The 17,697-nt window shown below is 42.4% G+C and overlaps 1 protein-coding gene across 5 annotated transcripts in view; it reads right to left on the minus strand.

Annotated features, from left to right (window-relative positions):
* psd3l (pleckstrin and Sec7 domain containing 3, like) overlaps positions 1–15,366 on the minus strand; it is a 649,947-nt gene extending 634,581 nt beyond the window's left edge. For 2 of the 5 annotated variants that reach the window (XM_051929574.1, XM_051929571.1), the window contains exon 1: positions 15,130–15,366. The gene's annotated coding sequence lies outside the window, so the exon portion shown is untranslated. The remainder of the gene's footprint in view (positions 1–15,129) is intronic. The other 3 variants (XM_051929573.1, XM_051929572.1, XM_028805400.2) reach the window with 2 other exon arrangements.
* Positions 15,367–17,697: the final 2,331 nt, after the last annotated feature.

Genomic DNA, 17,697 nt, shown 5'->3' on the forward strand with positions numbered 1-17,697 from the left:
ACTGTGTCTGTCCTTTTAAGTAAATTACCCAAAGTGATGGGCAGTTCGGTTTGGTTTGTGAATCAATATTGGCACCAGCCTCTTTTGACTTTTATTTTACATGCTGATGCCCTGCAATAAAGTGGCATCACATCCAAAGTGAGCTCCTGTTATTTTTGGAAAAGGCTGCAGCCCCTTTGCTGTCAGGCATCTTGAAGTTTACTCATATGAAAACCTATATACTCATCACTAAACTCCCCAGTTAAAGTGTTCAGTGCTCTGAAATAAAATGGCTACTGGACTTACACAGGTAGTCAAGAATCAGCAGGTACCTGTTGTAGGAGAAGAACGGGAATCCTGGCCAGGGAGGAGCATGGTTTATTACCTGGACGGGAGGCCCAGGAGGAATGATGGATGGATTGGTTGGCTGGATGAAAAGATAACTTTGTGCCCAGCCGATATAAAATAATGGATGGACCAGTGGAAGCTGGAACTTGGGAGTGGTTCCATCCCTCATGTGCTAGGTGGCAGTGGTCCTCACATGAGAACCCAGGGATGCTAGGGAAATGGAGTCCCTGGGGGGACCACCCTACTTAATTTAAAAGTAACAAGTCCTCCACAAGGACTCCAAAGTAATATGCATTCTCATCTACAGACTTTGAAAGGGGAGTCCCACCTGCACCCCGCCTTCTCAAATCATTTCCATTTACATGCGGGTCTGCTTACTTTGAACCCCACCCCACCACTTTCAAAATTCTTTACATATACATTCTCATCTTCAGACTTTAAAGGGGACCAAATACAACTGACAAGAAACACGAAAAGAAATACTTAAGCAATGGATGTACAGTTAGGTCCATAATATTTGGACAGAGACAACTTTTTTCTCATTTTGGTTCTGTACATTACCACAATGAAGTTTAAATGAAACAACTCAGATGCAGTTGAAGTGCAGACTTTCAGCTTTAATTCAGTGGGGTGAACAAAATGATTGCATAAAAATGTGAGGCAACTAAAGCATTTTTTAACACAATCCCTTCATTTCAGGGGCTCAAAAGTAATTGGACAAATTAAATAACTGGAAATAAAATGTTCGTTTCTAATACTTGGTTGAAAACCTTTTGCTGGCAATGACAGCCTGAAGTCTTGAACTCATGGACATCACCAGATGCTGGGTTTCCTCCTTTTTAATGCTCTGCCAGGCCTTTACTGCTGCTGTTCAGTTGCTGTTTGTTTGTGGGCCTTTCTGTCTGAAGTTTAGTCTTCAACAAGTGAAATGCATGCTCAATTGGGTTAAGATCAGGTGACTGACTTGGCCATTCAAGAATTTTCCACTTCTTTGCTTTAATAAACTCCTGGGTTGCTTTGGCTGTATGTTTTGGGTCATTGTCCATCTGTATCACGAAACGCCCCCCAATCAATTTGACTGCATTTAGCTGGATTTGAGCAGACAGTATGTCTCTGAACACCTCAGAATTCACTCGGCTGCTTCTGTCCTGTGTCACATCATCAATAAACACTAGTGTCCCAGTGGCACTGGCAGCCATGCACGCCCAAACCATCACACTGCCTCCACCGTGTTTTACAGATGATGTGGTATGCTTTGGATAATGAGCTGTTCCACGCCTTCTCCATACTTTTTTCTTGCCATCATTCTGGTAGAGGTTGATCTTGGTTTTATCTGTCCAAGGAATGTTTTTTCCAGAACTGTGCTGGCTTTTTAGATGTTCTTTAGCAAAGTCCAATCTAGCCTTTCTATTCTTGAGGCTTATGAGTGGCTTGCACCTTGCAGTGCACCCTCTATATTTACTTTCATGCAGTCTTCTCTTTATGGTAGACTTGGATATTGATACGCCTACCCCCTGGAGAGTGTTGTTCACTTTGGCTGTTGTGAAGGGGTTTCTCTTCACCATGGAAATGATTCTGCGATCATCCACCACTGTTGTCTTCCGTGGATGTCCAGGTCTTTTTGCGTTGCTGAGTTCACCAGTGCTTGCTTTCTTTCTCAGGATGTACCAAACTGTAGATTTTGCCACTCGTAATATTGTAGCAATTTCTCAAATGGGTTTTTTCCATTTTCACAGCTTAAGGATGGCTTCTGTCACCTGCATGGAGAGCTCCTTTGACCGCATGTTGTCTGTTCACAGCAAAATCTTCCACATGCAAGCACCACACCTCAAATCAACTCCAGGCCTTTCATCTACTTATTTGATAATGACATAATGACGGACTTGCCCACACCTGCCCATGAAATAGCCTTTGAGTCAATTGTCCAATTACTTTTGAGCCCCTGAAATGAAGGGATTGTGTTAAAAAATGCTTTAGTTGCCTCACATTTTTATGCAATCATTTTGTTCAACCCACTGAATTAAAGCTGAAAGTCTGCTCTTCAACTGCATCTGAGTTGTTTCATTTAAAATTCACTGTGGTAATGTACAGAACAAAAATTAGAAAAAAGTTGTCTCTGTCCAAATATTTATGGACCTAACTGTAAACTGATAAACATGAAATAATTATATATTGTCAAAATTCTCATTATTTCTATTCATTGCCTGTCTCAGTTCAAAGAATACACTTTCCTGTAAAGTGGTGTTTTGCAAAGATCATCAATAAAGGCCAAGTCACTGGGAAAAGCAGGAACTGATATAACACAGAAATGTTTTACTCATGGGCAATTGTATATAGCACATTCAACATTAAGCCGCTAAACTGATCAAATAATATTACTATTACTTATTATTTGAGTGATGTCTTATCATTTGAGTGATGACTTGCAACATTTGTCTTTTCTTTTTCCAGTGGGAGTACAGGGGCATGAAATGACTTGCTGATTGTCACACAGTGTCAATAGCAGGACTTAAACCAAAAATCTCAGAGTTTGAAGTCTTGGGTCCAAAGCCTTGTCATACATGGAGGTCTCACGAAGGGCTCCGGTAATCCCAGCATTACTGCTACCACACAGGAGAGGGTGCTGCCTCTAAACTATGTCTCTGGTTTCCTCTGCAGCTTGGAGCCGTCGCCAGGAGATGATGCCTGACCCCGACCCCACCAAGCATTGGAAACACCACCCCCAGGCAGATATAAAGCAGGCAATTACAGATCACGGTCCTCATTTGGACCCAAAAGAGAGAGAGAGAGAGAGAGAGAAAGAGAAAGAGCTCTTCTCGTAGAAGCTCACTATACTGTACAGAGAGCAGTATCAACAATAAGTTCTGTTGTGCCGAGTTGGCACCCCTACAATTCTTACCCATCTTCTCTGCCATCCTTTTATTTACAGCTTTAACCAATACACCACACTGACTGCCATTAAAATTAGGCTTTAGTCAAAAATCTATAACTATTGTATACAGAAAAGCACTTAGCTAGTCAATTGGTGCTTCTGATACACCCGATTACCCAACAGCACTCCGTTGTCCGTTGTCTTATGAAATTTCTCAGGCAAAGCCAGAATACACAGCTAGTGTACAAATACAAACACACCATTTGGACAGTCAGGAGTCTATTCTCAGACATAAGTGCTCTTCACAATCAAAGATCATTCTTGAGTAAACTTTTAAGTTCAGTTTATACTTCACACTCAGAACGCGCAGACATCATGGCTGCCACGCGTTCCCAGTGTTCTTCTGATGTGTCCTCTAAGTACCTTGTTACAAATTAACGCAAAGCGTGCGTGAGTTGCAGCACTAGCAAAAATAGGGGTGGCCTGTGTGTTCAAGTTTTGGTATGCGACATCAGCATGGTTGCTTACTATCAAAATGTGACGGCAAGCTTGCAGCTCCAACAGGATCAATGTGTGTGCTTCATTGTTTGATGAATGGTTCATCAATCATGAAACTTTAAATGTTGACACACAAATGTCTTGGTAGTGCTTTTCTTCATCCATTTCTTGCATAGTCAATACAAGCATCGCATATTCCCCATCGTAATGGCACAATACATTTAAACGTCTCATATACAGTCTGGATATTCTGTGTCGCTGTTGCCATCTTTTTTTTTTTTTCTACCTTCGCAGCAGCATCAGAATGCAAAGAATTTTAATTTTTAACATCTTTATTACCTCAACTTACAGCACAGCGAAATTGGACATTGTTTTCTTACCATGATGATTTCTTACTCTGCCACCTGGTGGAATCCTCCAGATTCACTTAAAGTATGTGTTCAAGTATAGACAGTACACTTCTTGCATAGCAGCAGCACCCTGAAGCTCACGCGTCGCTTAGCGTTAAGTATATCCTGGGCTTAGATTTAACGCACTTGATAACAAATCTCCAAACTCTTATCTAACAGTGTAGGCATGAATCCAGGTGGAGACCACAGAAGAGACAGAGTTTAAAAAGGAAGGCCATCCACAGCTAAAGCAAAACCAAAATAAGAACCAAACGGAGAGAAATAAAATTATATAAAAATTCAGAAACAGAAAAATACAAATGAAGAAAATATCACTATCACTATTAGATGGTAAGTCAAAGTTAAGTCAAAGCTCAGAGAAAAATTATACACCTCTTTAATGTGATGATGACATGAAATATGACGGTACAGTAACCTGCACTGGACATCGACAGACTTAAAAATGGTTCAGAGCAAATATCACAACACGAATACAATAGTGCATAAAATGTGCAAAGGATCTCAAAATTGATATTTATGATAAAATCAACTTTTGTTGTACTAGGGGGCTCCGCCCCCTGCTCGCTTCGCTCACCAACCCCTGGTGTTGTGAAATTACAAAGAGCGTGATGTACGAATGAGATATAGCATAGTGTGAAGGTGTAGATGACGCATATAGGAAGCAAATAAAGTTGTCCATGTCCAAAAATGGGCTCAGAAAGGTAGATGCTAACTTTGTCTATGGTTTGTCCTTGTGATTTGCTGATGGTCATGGTCAAGGCAGGTTTAATGGGGAACTGTCGCCGTTTAAGTGTAAAAGGTAATTCCAGGTTAGAACTTGTAAGGTCAATTCTAGGAATTAGAACAGTATTGTTAGCATGTGATTCTGTAAGAAGTTTTGCTTCAATAACATTGTGTGGCATGGTGTTGACGACTAAACGTGTACCATCGTATAAACCCTTTTTAGTGTTAAGGTTTCTTAATAGCATGATTATTGTTCCGTTTTTAAGGTTAAGATTGTGTTGTGGTAATCCGGCTGGGTTAATAGTGTTCAAATATTCTAAGGGGAAATTAAGATGGTCATTGTCGTCATCAGAGTCAACTTTGTCAGAGCTTAGAAAGAGCTGTGCCACTCCAGGAAGTAATGAAATGACCTGGTTATTAATGTGATCAACATTAATATTTTTTGGACATAATATAGTTCGTTGTGTTAAAAGGGCTATTTGGTGTAATGAGATTGCTGTTCCAAACATCTCCGTAACTCTTTTGAAAGCAGTGCCAATTGTCTGCGTATTTTAAGGTGGACTGAAGAATAGCCGAGTGCATGGCATGTGGAACAATAGCTACGCACTGTGTAAAATCTCCTCCTAATAAAAGTACCTTTCCTCCAAAGGGAATATTATTATTCATCAACGTTTGTAGAACTTTATCAATGGTGTTGAGTAAGTGACTGGATGCCATTAGATGCAAAAGCAAATGAACTATTGTAGGATCTAATGCAGTTCATAAAGTTTTTACTTTCAGGTATTTCGTTAGTTAGAAGCTTCTGTAGATATGCAGGATATGAATGTAAAGGAGGCAGTCAAATTTGACCCTTTTGACAATAACGTGTAAATGTATTACTTGTATTGCCAGTTGTTTCTTCAGGGAAGTTAAGTGAATGACAATGATTGCAAATGACATTCATTAATCCCAATGAATTTTCATGAATGGTGGACTCATTATTGAATGCGTTGTCAGCTAACTGGCGCAATCGTTTAGCAGGTGTCTGTCGTTGATGTCCTTGACGTGTATGTTTTGTCTGTGCCGTTTGAGAGGCGCGTCGTTGTATGTGCAGGATTTGGGACGTGCTATTCTGGAGCTGTAATCGATTTGCCTGTTCTGTGTGAGAAGCCCGTTGCAGTTTACGGCGTTCATTGTTTGTATTGAGCCTTGCCCGTTTTTGTATGTCGGTTAGTCGACCGATATGTATTGTTTTTTTTTCATGCGGGTTCGTGTGTTTGGTCCCGTCACTCGAGCCGTATCGTTTTGTACCCGTGATCGTGAATTCATGACTTGTCTGTTCTTCAGCGTTAGAAATATGGATAAGTAATAAGGAGGATCGCACTCACTGTTAATATGGAGCCTTTTCTGTGGGTGAACGGTTAATAGTGCATCAGTGTAATGAGATGGACCTATGCTGCATAATTTGAATGTGTTCAGATGACGTATGTTTAATACGGACGGTTCGTTCAGTAATGGGGCTTTGTGTCTCATTTCTTATTTATGTCAGTGTGGTCGTGGGTCCGAATCCTCTTTTTTGTGTATGTTTCGTGTGCTATGTCCGTAGTCTGTCCCATTTCGTGTCCAATGGGTTTGTGTGGCGCTCGCGTCTGACTTCTTTTTTTTTTGTGTGCTAGGGGGCGTTGCCTCACTTTATTTTATCTCTGTTAGTGGAGGGGGTGTTTGTGTGTCGTGGGTCTCAATTCTCTTCTTTGTGTGTGTTCCGTTTAGTGTGCCATGGGCTTGTGGGCCGGTGTCTGACTCCTTTTTTCTGTGTGCTATGGGCGCCTCAGTTCTTATTTTACGTTGCTTTGCGTCCGGTTTCCGTTGCTTGGAAGGGGGGTTTTGTGGGGGCGCCTGCGCAGTACGTCTTTTGCGTCCACGGCCCATGGCCGGATGTCCCTGCGTCCATCCGGTTTACCATTCTCGGTTAGTAATATGGATATTAGTAAATTCTCTTCAGGTACTATATGAAACAAAAATATTATGCTTAGTGTCCATCCATTTTCCAACCCGCTGAATCCGAACACAGGGTCACGCTGGAGCCAATCCCAGCCAACACAGGGCAGGAACCAATCCTGGGCAGGGTGCCAACCCACCGCAGGACACACACAAACACCAAGGCCAATTTAGAATCGCCAATCCACCTAACCTGCATGTCTTTGGACTGTGGGAGGAAACCCACGCAGACATGGGGAGAACATGCAAACTCCACGCAGGGCGGACCTGGGAAGCGAACCCAGGTCCCCAGGTCTCCCAACTGCGAGGCAGAAGTGCTACCCACTGCGCCACCGTGCCACCCATGCTTAGTGTTTCATTTATTTAATTAATGAGCCATTTATAGAATTAGAAGTTTATTGTTTTTCTCTCTGTAAAGATAGGGAGACAACATTAATAAAAACATTAGCCTTAGCTTTAACATCCTCACAGAAGGCATTGAAGGCTTCAGATTCTGTGAATTATTTATGAAGTATTCCTCAGCTGCAGCTGAAAAAACATATGTGCGAGATACACCAGAATTAATATTCTGCATATAATGACTGAAAAAGCAAATTATTTTCCAGAATTGCCATCTCCTATATACCATGACCTTCAGCTATGAAACAAATGAATGGCTAAATTTTAGTGTAAACTGAGTGTATGTTATCTCCAAAAACATTCAGTAAATACGGGAAACAGTAGACTTAATTTTATAAAAAAAAAAAACTATAAGGATGGTGATAGTTTTACCATCTAACATACAGAGAACACATCAAAATTGAGCAACAACATCTTCCATTTTCTTAATGCTTGAGCATAACAGCTTTAAAAAAAGTTACACAATTGAAATTTTACAACAGGATCAGAAATTATAACCTATTACAAGTGCAAATGTCCACTCCAGTCATGGTGTCTATCTACATGTCAAAATCATGTCCTAAGGCGGATGTTATGCTCGAGTACTACAGCATATTCCACCTGTGTTAATGTTGATTTTTCTAGGACTACTTTGTTTTTTCCTCTTACACTCTAAAGATGTACAGGTTAGTTAGTCACTCTGGACTGACCTTGTGTGGGTGGAGGTACAAGTGGGCCTCTGATGGACTGACACCACATCAAAGACTGTGTCCCAGATGGATGGGGACCCTACCCAGTCAGGACGGATGGTCCCCGTGATGGACAATACCTCCCCTGGGCCACGAGGGGGCAGCCGCCCGGGTCTGCTTATGGGCCACTGGACCAAAGCTGGGACACTCATCCCTACCGGAGGACATGGCCACCGCCAGGGGGCACCCAAACAGTTGTGAAGTACTGGATGGCAGCACTTCCGTCACACCAGGAAGTGCTGCCGGAAGAATTCCCAGGGGCACCCGGAGTGCTTTCAGGGGCTCTCTTGACACTTCCGCCACACCAGGAAGTGTCGTCAGGGGGAGCACCTGGAGCTCATCCGGGTCAGTATATAAGGGACCGTCTCCCTCCAGAAGCTGAGCCAGAGTTGGGAGGAAGGAGACGAAGCTTGTGAGGAGGGGAGTGGAGGTAAAAGGAAAAAAGAAAGAGAAAGAAGAAAGAGTTGGTGGAGGAAGGCATTGTGGTGCTGTAAAGAAAATAAAAGAAGTGTTTTGGACATTCTGGTGTCGGTCTGTCTGTGTCTAGGGGTATGCTTTCCACAACTGGTTCCTGCCTTTAACCGGAGGCTGCTGAGTTCTGGTTCCTGTTCCCAAGCAAGCTGGATTATGCAGGTCTGAATACACTGTATGCTATACTTTAATTTGAATGCATCAATAAATTTGTTAATGAGCACTGCCGCTGAAATTTTGGCATTGTTTTCTTTTAATTTGAGTTATAACAATGAATTAAAGAGTTTAATTTTAATAAAATGAGAATTCTGATTAAAATCTATTGATACATTAATTTGAGTATGCCAATTGGATCTGGTAATGAGATGTTTTAAAATTCACACACAAGAAGACTGGAAAACAAACAAAAATAAAAAAATGAACAAAATTTTGATGTAGGCAAAATCAATGAATATTCAGCATGTCCCAATGGTCTGTGTATGTAATAAGCTTTGCACCTGCTTATAAAATAGTATTCTTTCGTACACCATATATATTTTATTTCTACTTGTCCTCTTTAATAAAATCCCTGTGTGCGTCCATGTGTCCGTGTGTGTGTGTGTCTTCTAGTGAAGTGCGCATGCGCAGGGCACGGTGTGATGCTTCAAAGGCCGCCTGACGCGTCACACAAGACAGAGAGGGCGGGACCTATAAAATATCGCGCAGCCGATCCATTCGGATTTCGGTAAATGAGGTAAGACCTAAAACACAACGCACGAAAAATCCATTCGAGTACTGAGACGTGGAGACCAGCTTCCCCAAAGAGGTGGGATTAGTGTTTGTTGTTCACTCTGAGGATGTCAGATTTGTGATTAACAAAGTTGGCCCGGTAAAGTGTAAAGTGTTTTCCTAAATATACGAATTTTCATGATATTACACTAGGATGACTTTGAAAAGTAGATTTATTTTCGCGCACATAAAATCCATTGCTGGGGAGACGCCATACATACAATAATCAGCTGCACGCCAGCACAGATTGAAATACTTGCTGGAGAGATGTATTACTGTGAGAGAAAATTAAAGGCACACAATACAGTGATGCATATTACAGCCACATACAAGCCAGTATTACTGTAACAGAAAATAGACGGTCCTTTGCCATTTAATATAGACTGTTCCTACTAATGTTTATGCACTACTATTCTAGCGCCCGTTATTGTAACGGGCTTAATGTCTAGTTATTAATATTATGATACATCATTTGCTTTCCCCTTTTATTATACATTCTTTCTTTTTATTTTCATTATTATGCTGTATCAGCCTGTGTGAAAAGTATTTCTTGCACTCTGTCATGAGAAACACAGAGAAAGTCTTTTATTTCCAGAGGTTCAGCTCCTAGCTAAACATTAATTAATTTATTGTACCAAAACAGCATTGTCTTAAAGTTACAAAAAGGGCTCACATCTGACAACTCAAAAACCACTTCCTTCTAGACATACTGGAGCAACACAACCGTGAACCTGTTCAACACTGGGCCCTCTGTAACTTTCCATCCTCGAGCCTCTCCTGCACACTCTGACATAACCTGGAGAAGATAACAGCCAGCGCATCGAGAGCAGTTCACCTAACAAATACAGCGACAAAAAGAGTGTCCTGACTGCTACAGCACCATTCATTTGAGTAGAGTCTAATTCTTTACTATAAGCAAAGAATAAACTAATTAGTAGTGTTCTAATTGGTTTTGATTGCTGCTCTGGTGATTTTGTCATTGTGGTGGCTTTGAAATGGTACTGTAAACATCCTTACCACAGTGGATTTCCCACTATTGACCCTGGACAATTGATGGAGCTAATGCTGCTTGGTCTCTTGCTTCGTATTCAAGTTTTCTCATTTTTTTTAACAAACATTTTTGATCCCAAAAAAGTGTTTGTTTTCCTTAAGTATTTTGGAAAAAGTTTCACAGTCGCTATCTTGCAAAAAAGAAAAATATCCCAGCAGACTGTGCATTCCATATACTAATACACAAAATGACACATCCTCCAGCATCTGTACATACAACAACATCAGGAGCCTATCAATGTGTGATCTGCAGCATGCCCAATCATGTCATCAACACACACCGCTGTGAGCACCAAATCAGAAACAAAATAAGGGTAAGGGATCAAGACAAAACACCCACATACAAGGTCAAGAAAAGGTTAACTGCTGCCAGACACCCCCAAAGGACTGACACAAAGCTGAATGGATAGGACCACTTCCGAAAATCTCCGGCCAGACCCCCCGTTTAAAACATAATATATAGTCTTCACATGAAAGGGTAGCAATTGAGTTACAGAGATATGTCTCATTCTGTTGGCTCACTTTGCATCTCACTATTGTTTTGTTGTTGGTTAAGGAAAAAAGAATCCAGGGTTCTCAAACTTACACTACATTCATGCTACTATGTTTTCATTTAAAAACACAGACATTCCAGTCTCCACTTTCACCTTTCATCCACAACACTCTGATGTATTTAACCCCAGAAAATGGGCACTTCTCAAAACGTTCTCCAAATGGACTTAAAAACACAGACTCTAATTATGCTCTGATATTCTGCTTTTGAAGGACTTCCCTGACTGGATTCTGCTCATTACAGTGTCATATTATCTAATTGGTCACCCTTCACGGAATTAAGACATATTCACACATAGAGGACACAAAAGATTTGCTTTCCTTGGGGCTTGTTCTGTGGCTTACTTTGATGCATCTAAATAGCGTTTTCTACAGTTTGAATGCTGCGTACATTTGCAAAAGGCAAATACTTTACCAGCTGCTACAGTTTTGCTATAAATCCCATGCATAGCAGCATTCCCATCCCTTCAAGGATTTTTCTGCTAATGTGCACATGCCCAGTGTAGGTAAACAACTGTGTCATATGCATTTTTGATTGTTTTAGTGTGGACAGAGATACTTTTGTATGTGATGTGAAAGCACTAGAGTGAACGCTGATTGTGTTTCAAATCGCCAGTTTTAAATGAAATCGTAATAGTGTGGACATTGTCTTAGAAAGCAAGTCAATTTAAATGAAGACAAAAGAAGTGTATTTCATCAAATACAGGAATTGCTTCCTAAATAAAAAAATGACTGGAATGAAAAAGTGCAGCTACTGTGGCCCTCTGGGATCTGAGTTGACCCCCTGCTCTTTGAGAATCAGCTTATAAGTCAGGCCAGCGTGTGGCACTGCTGTCGCTGCATGCCAACAGTTCATGTGTGTTTCATGTAATCTTACCACTTCTTAAAAAACAAACACTCGATCCATCCCAAGTTAACAATTACAGTACAGGTCTGTCTCTCTCCTTACTTTTCTTTCCAAAACACTTAAACGTGTTGTTTCTAACCAGGTCTCTTCCTTCCTTGTACAGAATGGATTGCTCAAAAGCAGTCTGGCTTCAAGAGGAACCACTCAACAGAGATGGCAATACTGACTATGATCGACCAGCCACGACCTGCTAGAGTTACCAACATGTCATGAGTCTTGATCTTGCTAGATCTCTCTTCTGCCTTTCACACAGTCAACCACATCATCCTTCTTGCCACCCTCACTAAAATTGGTATCCTACAGCCAGGCACATCAGACATGCACAGGGGTGCCCCAAGGATCAGCGCTGGGTCCTCTACTTTTTTCTCTGTACAACACCTCAGTGGACTCCATCTTCCAATCCTATGGGTTCTCTTATCATTGCTATGCTGAAGATACACAGCTGTACCTGTCGTTCCCTCCGAAGGACAAGAAGGTATCCACTAGAGTCTCTGCTTGTCATAGTGATATCTCAACCAGGATGAAGGACCATCATCTAGAGGTCAACTTCTTGTGATCCCTGCCAGCCAGTCTGTTCAACTCCCCATCTCTGTACAGCTTGGCTCATTGTCACTAACACCTGCCAGGACAGTACGCAACCTTGGTGTGGTGATTGATGAGCAGCTATCATTTTTTGACCACATTTCTACCGTTTCTCGTTCATGCAGCTTTGTGCTGCACAACATCAGACCTTATCTGACAGAGTATGTAACACAAATTCTGTTCCAGGCTTTGGTCTTGTCGCATCTGGACTACTGCAACTCACTTCTGACAGGAGTACCCGCATGTGCTATCAAGCTGCTGCAGATGATCCAGAACGCTACAGCCTGTCTTGTATTTAACCAGCCGAGACGGGCACAAATCACTCCGCTCTTCAAGTCACTATAGTGGCTCCCTGTAGCAGCATATATTAAGTTCAAATCCCTGATGCTGGCCTACAGAGTAGTCAGTGAGTCAGCACCAGAGTATATGGAGACACTGGTGAGGTGCTATACGCCTGCTCACCCACTTAGGTCTGCTAATGTACAACTTCTGGTGATGCCATCTCTATGTGGCACCAAGTCACAATCCAACCTCTTTTCCTGTGTAGTTCCTAGTTGGTGGAACAGGCTGCCCACCTCCATCTATACTACTGACTCCCTCAATGTATTTAAGAAGCAATTAAAGGCCCATCTGTTCTGTGGATATCTGTCGAATTGAAAAAAACAAAAACATTGCTCTGCAATATTTTACATTGTCGATTAATAGCCAGTGAAAAACACTGACTACTGAGCAAAAAGCCAGCATACAGTCTTGCCAGGTTCTTGGTAAACTGGTAAATGAAACCCTAGAGGAGTAACAGTTGGGGTGTGATGCATGCAGACCAGCACAATAACTCCATTATATATAGAAAAGTAGCATTGCATAAAAAACAAATAAATTGAGGGTTTAAAAATGGTGTATAAAAAATAAACGTTGGGGTAAGCCATTGTCATCTGCCTTACTGTATGAACTATAAACAACCTGCCAGTAACTGCCATGTCATTATGTTAACAACCCACACTTTTAAAAATAAGTGGCAGCACAGTGGCGCAGTGGGTAGCTCTGCTGCCTCGCAGTAAGGAGACCCGGGTTTGCTTCCCAGGTCCTCCCTGCGTGGAGTTTGCATGTTCTCCCCGTGTTTGTGTGGGTTTCCTCCTGTGCTCTGGTTTCCTCCCACAGTCCAAAGACATGCAGGTTAGGTGCATTGGCGATCCTAAATTGTCCCTAGTGTGAGCTTGGTGTGTGTGTGTGTGCCCTGCGGTGGGCTGGCACCCTTCCCAGGATTGACTCCAGCAGCCCCCCTGACCCTGTGTTATGATATAGCGGGTTGGAAAATGACTGTCTGACTGACTTTTAAAAATAATGGTTCTTCAAGGACACTATATGGTTCTATACTGGATTGTGTGGTTCCTTGTTGAACCATTGCTTGACAAATAACCGTTTCAGTCTGGCTACCTAGTAGGACACTAACAGATTAAGAAAAATTGAACTTAGCCTAGGGTGTGTGTGGGTGCCCTGCGATGGACTGGCGCCCAGGCTTTGTTCCTGCCTTGCACCCTATGCTGGCTGGGACAGGCTCCAGCACCCTCAAACCCTGCTCAGGACAAAGTGGCTTTGAACACGAATGAATGAACTTAGCCTGAGTTGCTGCACTTATGCTGCAGCAGTCCTTTTACTGGTTTTTCACAAATCTGTTACCATATATTCATGGTTATTTACTGTATGGTGCCTGTTATGGATCTAAATAAAGGTTCTTTCTGGAACCTTCATGTAGATGGGTGTTTTGGAAACCTAAAATGGTTTCCCTAATGCATCGCTCTGAAGAACCACTCTGACACCTTTATTTTTAAGAGTGCACAGCACATGTACCACATAGAGAGAAATGTCACATCAGGTTCCAGGAACCTTCAGGATCAACTGAGCAATCTTATTTCTAATGCTTTAAGGGTGGACCTTGGCTTCTGTCATATGACCCAATAATCTTCTGAAAAAAGCAACGGGACGTAAACTGAAGCCATACATGTGCATCCTGAGAGGTCCTCAGTCTCTATGTGAATACGCCACATGTAAGCAAACCTCAACCAGTAGAACAGGCCACTTGCATCATGCTAAGAACCATTCCGTTACATTGTTTTATTGTATTGAACAAGCCAACCCTGAAAAGTGGTGCACGTCATCTAAAATGTATTAATAACTGGGACATTAAAAGTCTGCCTGCATTGTAACCCATGCTGCACAAACAAACACGACATTGATTGAACGCTGGATGAAACCTTAAACCGTGCAACGTATTGTCAGAACTAACTGAATTTTCTGGCTCAGACATACTAAGTATTTTCCACGCTTTCCCTCACAATTCTTAATTACCAAACAAAAACAATATCTGCACCATCCTCTCTTCTTTCCACAACTGATTATGCAGCTTAGTGCCGTTTCAAGGTAGAGCAAAGCAATAACGGGACTGCACCGGCGTTCTGATTCTAAACATTTCTCCAATTTAAATAACAACACGAACTGTCTACAAACCTTGCATTACTTGTTTAATTTACGTGTGTTTAAAATAACAAGGTTAATATGGAGAAAGAACCCCAAACCGCTCGATTGCCATTCGCCTTCCTTTCAAAAGCCCCTCGTCTCTCTTTCCCCATCCCCGAATGACATCAATTATAAGGCGCGTTGCCATTCATCAGCGTGATGTCTGCTGCCAGGTAACCCTGCGATTTCAGCGAACTCAGCGACTTTCAGTCAAAGTAGACGACAACAGCAAGCCAGGACGTGGCTCGGCCAGCACAGAAGTGACTGCAAGCTTGCGAAAACTGGCACACCCAGCGTGTAGTACAGGCATGTGGCAGCCAAATAAAGGAGACGGTAGGTTTGAAAACTTACCATGTTGTGAAAAAGTCCGTTGGGGGTAGAAGACAAGAAGAAACACCCCCGTCCGAAAAAAGGGGACGGATGGTTCTGTCTGGTGGCTTAACTGAAGTTAATTGCGCGCTGCTAAAGCGAACTCATAAAACTGCGCACCCCGCGCGCTTCATTTGCGTGCGCTAAATGAAAACAGAAATCAACTCTGGGCAGACGGAGCGTCAGCTAGTTGTCCCCGGGTGTAATCGGCACACAAGAGGCACAGTCCCCTAAGTTGCTTATTAACTGTTTTTTTCTCTCTCTCTCCCTCTCTCTTTGCCATTTCCTCACTCATTTCTTCCACATGTTTGACAGCAAAGCCCTCCTGGTTTTCATCTAGGAAGGGTCTCTCTCGCTCCCTCTCTCTCTCTCTCTCGCTCTCTCCCTCACACACACTCACACACGCGCGCGCGCTGAGCTCTTTCCCGGTCGCTGCTCTGTTTTACCCCATCTCTGCTCCTCACTCCACGTTCTGTTCTTTGCGGAGCACCCATGAAGCAACGCACCATTTTAAAGCACATCGATTTGAGCTTTGGACGCGCGTGGGTTTGCTTACAATACATTTTCGTCCTTGTTTTACAATACCTGACCCTGTAACACAGTTTAGAAACCAGCTGTTGGGTTGCCATTGAATTGCTTTCTGTATTCTGCAACAATTCAAGTTTGCTGGTTTTTTTCCTTATTTTGGGAACATTCTACTACCATGATGATTTTTTGAGGGGAGCTGTTTACGCATCCAAGTTAACCATGGGCAGTGGCTATCAAACAGGACCCAGCCGTGGACAGCGCGACGGTGCAGTGAACGGGCTACTCCCGAGCGCGGGCCACATTAGTGTTGACTAAACGCTCATGTCTGGCTAATGTGTTAGAACGATCAGCGTTGACCCGGGGAGAATGAGCAAAGTCCACACGGACTGTCGTCGACCCAGGAAAAATATAACGCAACGTGAAGTTCATTGCGGAATCTAAAGTGATGCATTTCTGCCGCTCTTCCTTTCTTTTTCGTGATTTTGACTTTGATATTGTTAATATTTTTGCTCAGTTTTCTTTCCTAGTCCAAAAACTACTTTCAGAATAGTGCGTTTTGTACAAACAGCAGATCCACAGCTTTAAAAGAAGACAACGTATTTTAGAAACAAAGTACATGTATTGAAAACTGACATACCGACCATTTATAGCTTTAAAGTTTTGTGTTATTTTTAACTGACTGCCCCCTGAACTTGAATGGATATGCTTGATGCTACAGGGACTGGTTCTGCCACCCATTAATTACCCCGTGGTAGTGCAAGTGAGCTTTATTATCCATCGGCTTGGATATTAAGAAATAGGGTCAGAATTCCCATGATCCTGTATTTGTAAAAGTGGGTCAGAGGACAATTTGGTTTGCATATAATACATACCACCTCTCCACCTAATTGCATTTGTGCTCCAGGTTTGATTCTAGACTACAAAGCTTCCCGCCAGCTCCTCCATATTCATTTGGGGTTTTCTTCTGGGGGCTTCTGTTCTTTCCACAGTGCAAAGGCATCTTATGAGGTCAACTGCTGCTCCTAAATTGTTCCAATATGTTCGTGGCTGTGCTGTACAACTGTCTCTGTCTGCTTTGTTCATGGAAGATTTTAAGAAGAAACTAATTTGTTCAAGCGGCATTTTATGATGAGTGGCATGATGGCACAGTGGTTTGCACTTCTGCTACACTGCCTCGGGGGATAAGCGTTTGAGTCCTGGCCCAGGCACCATCTGTGTGGATCTGAATTTTTTTTTTTTTTTGGATACTTTAGTTTCCTCCCTACCCAAAGATGAGCCACTAAGTTGCTTGGTAATTCTAAATTGCCTCCATGTGAATGTGCCCTGTGATCTTCAGTCACCCAAACAGTACACACAATAAGTGGCATGGAAAACATTTAAGGAGTACATCGGGTATGCTGATTTGTGACTGCTTTTCATTACATAAAATTAAGTTTCATATTTTAATACTTTCTCGTTTATCATGGATATTGAAGAGTGGCAAATGTATACACATGACAGTACCAATACAACTACTACAAGGGTTGGTTAATGCCTTGTCCCCAGTGCTGCTGAAATAGGTGCAGGCCTCCCAGAACTATAATGCAGAAACAAGTTCAGAATATGGCTCAATGGATTATGCAATGATTAGGAATAATAATTAGCACACTTAGGGAGGGAATGGTGTTTTAGAAAAGTTGCTGTAGACCAGGGGTAGGCAACATTGGTCCTGGAGGTCCACAGTGGCTGCAGGTTTTTGTTCCAACCCAGTTGCTTAAGAAGTCTCTGTTTGGGCCCATTGCAGTGGGTTGAGTGGGCATCGGCTACTTCCTGGCAACCAGGATGGACAGAGCCCAGGGCAAGGAGCGACAACACCTCATTCAGGAGGAAGTTCAAGCTAGCAGGATGGTGGAGAAGGAACAACAAGGAGCATGGATGAGATGGGAAGGAGCACTGCAGCAAAAGATCACATGGGCTAATATTTGGGAAGCAGACTACCATTGGATAAGGTTCCTGGTACAAACTGTCTACAACCCTTGAGCA

The sequence above is a fragment of the Erpetoichthys calabaricus genome, chromosome 7, assembly GCF_900747795.2.
Source record: "Erpetoichthys calabaricus chromosome 7, fErpCal1.3, whole genome shotgun sequence".
In the NCBI taxonomy this organism is placed as follows: domain Eukaryota; kingdom Metazoa; phylum Chordata; class Cladistia; order Polypteriformes; family Polypteridae; genus Erpetoichthys; species Erpetoichthys calabaricus.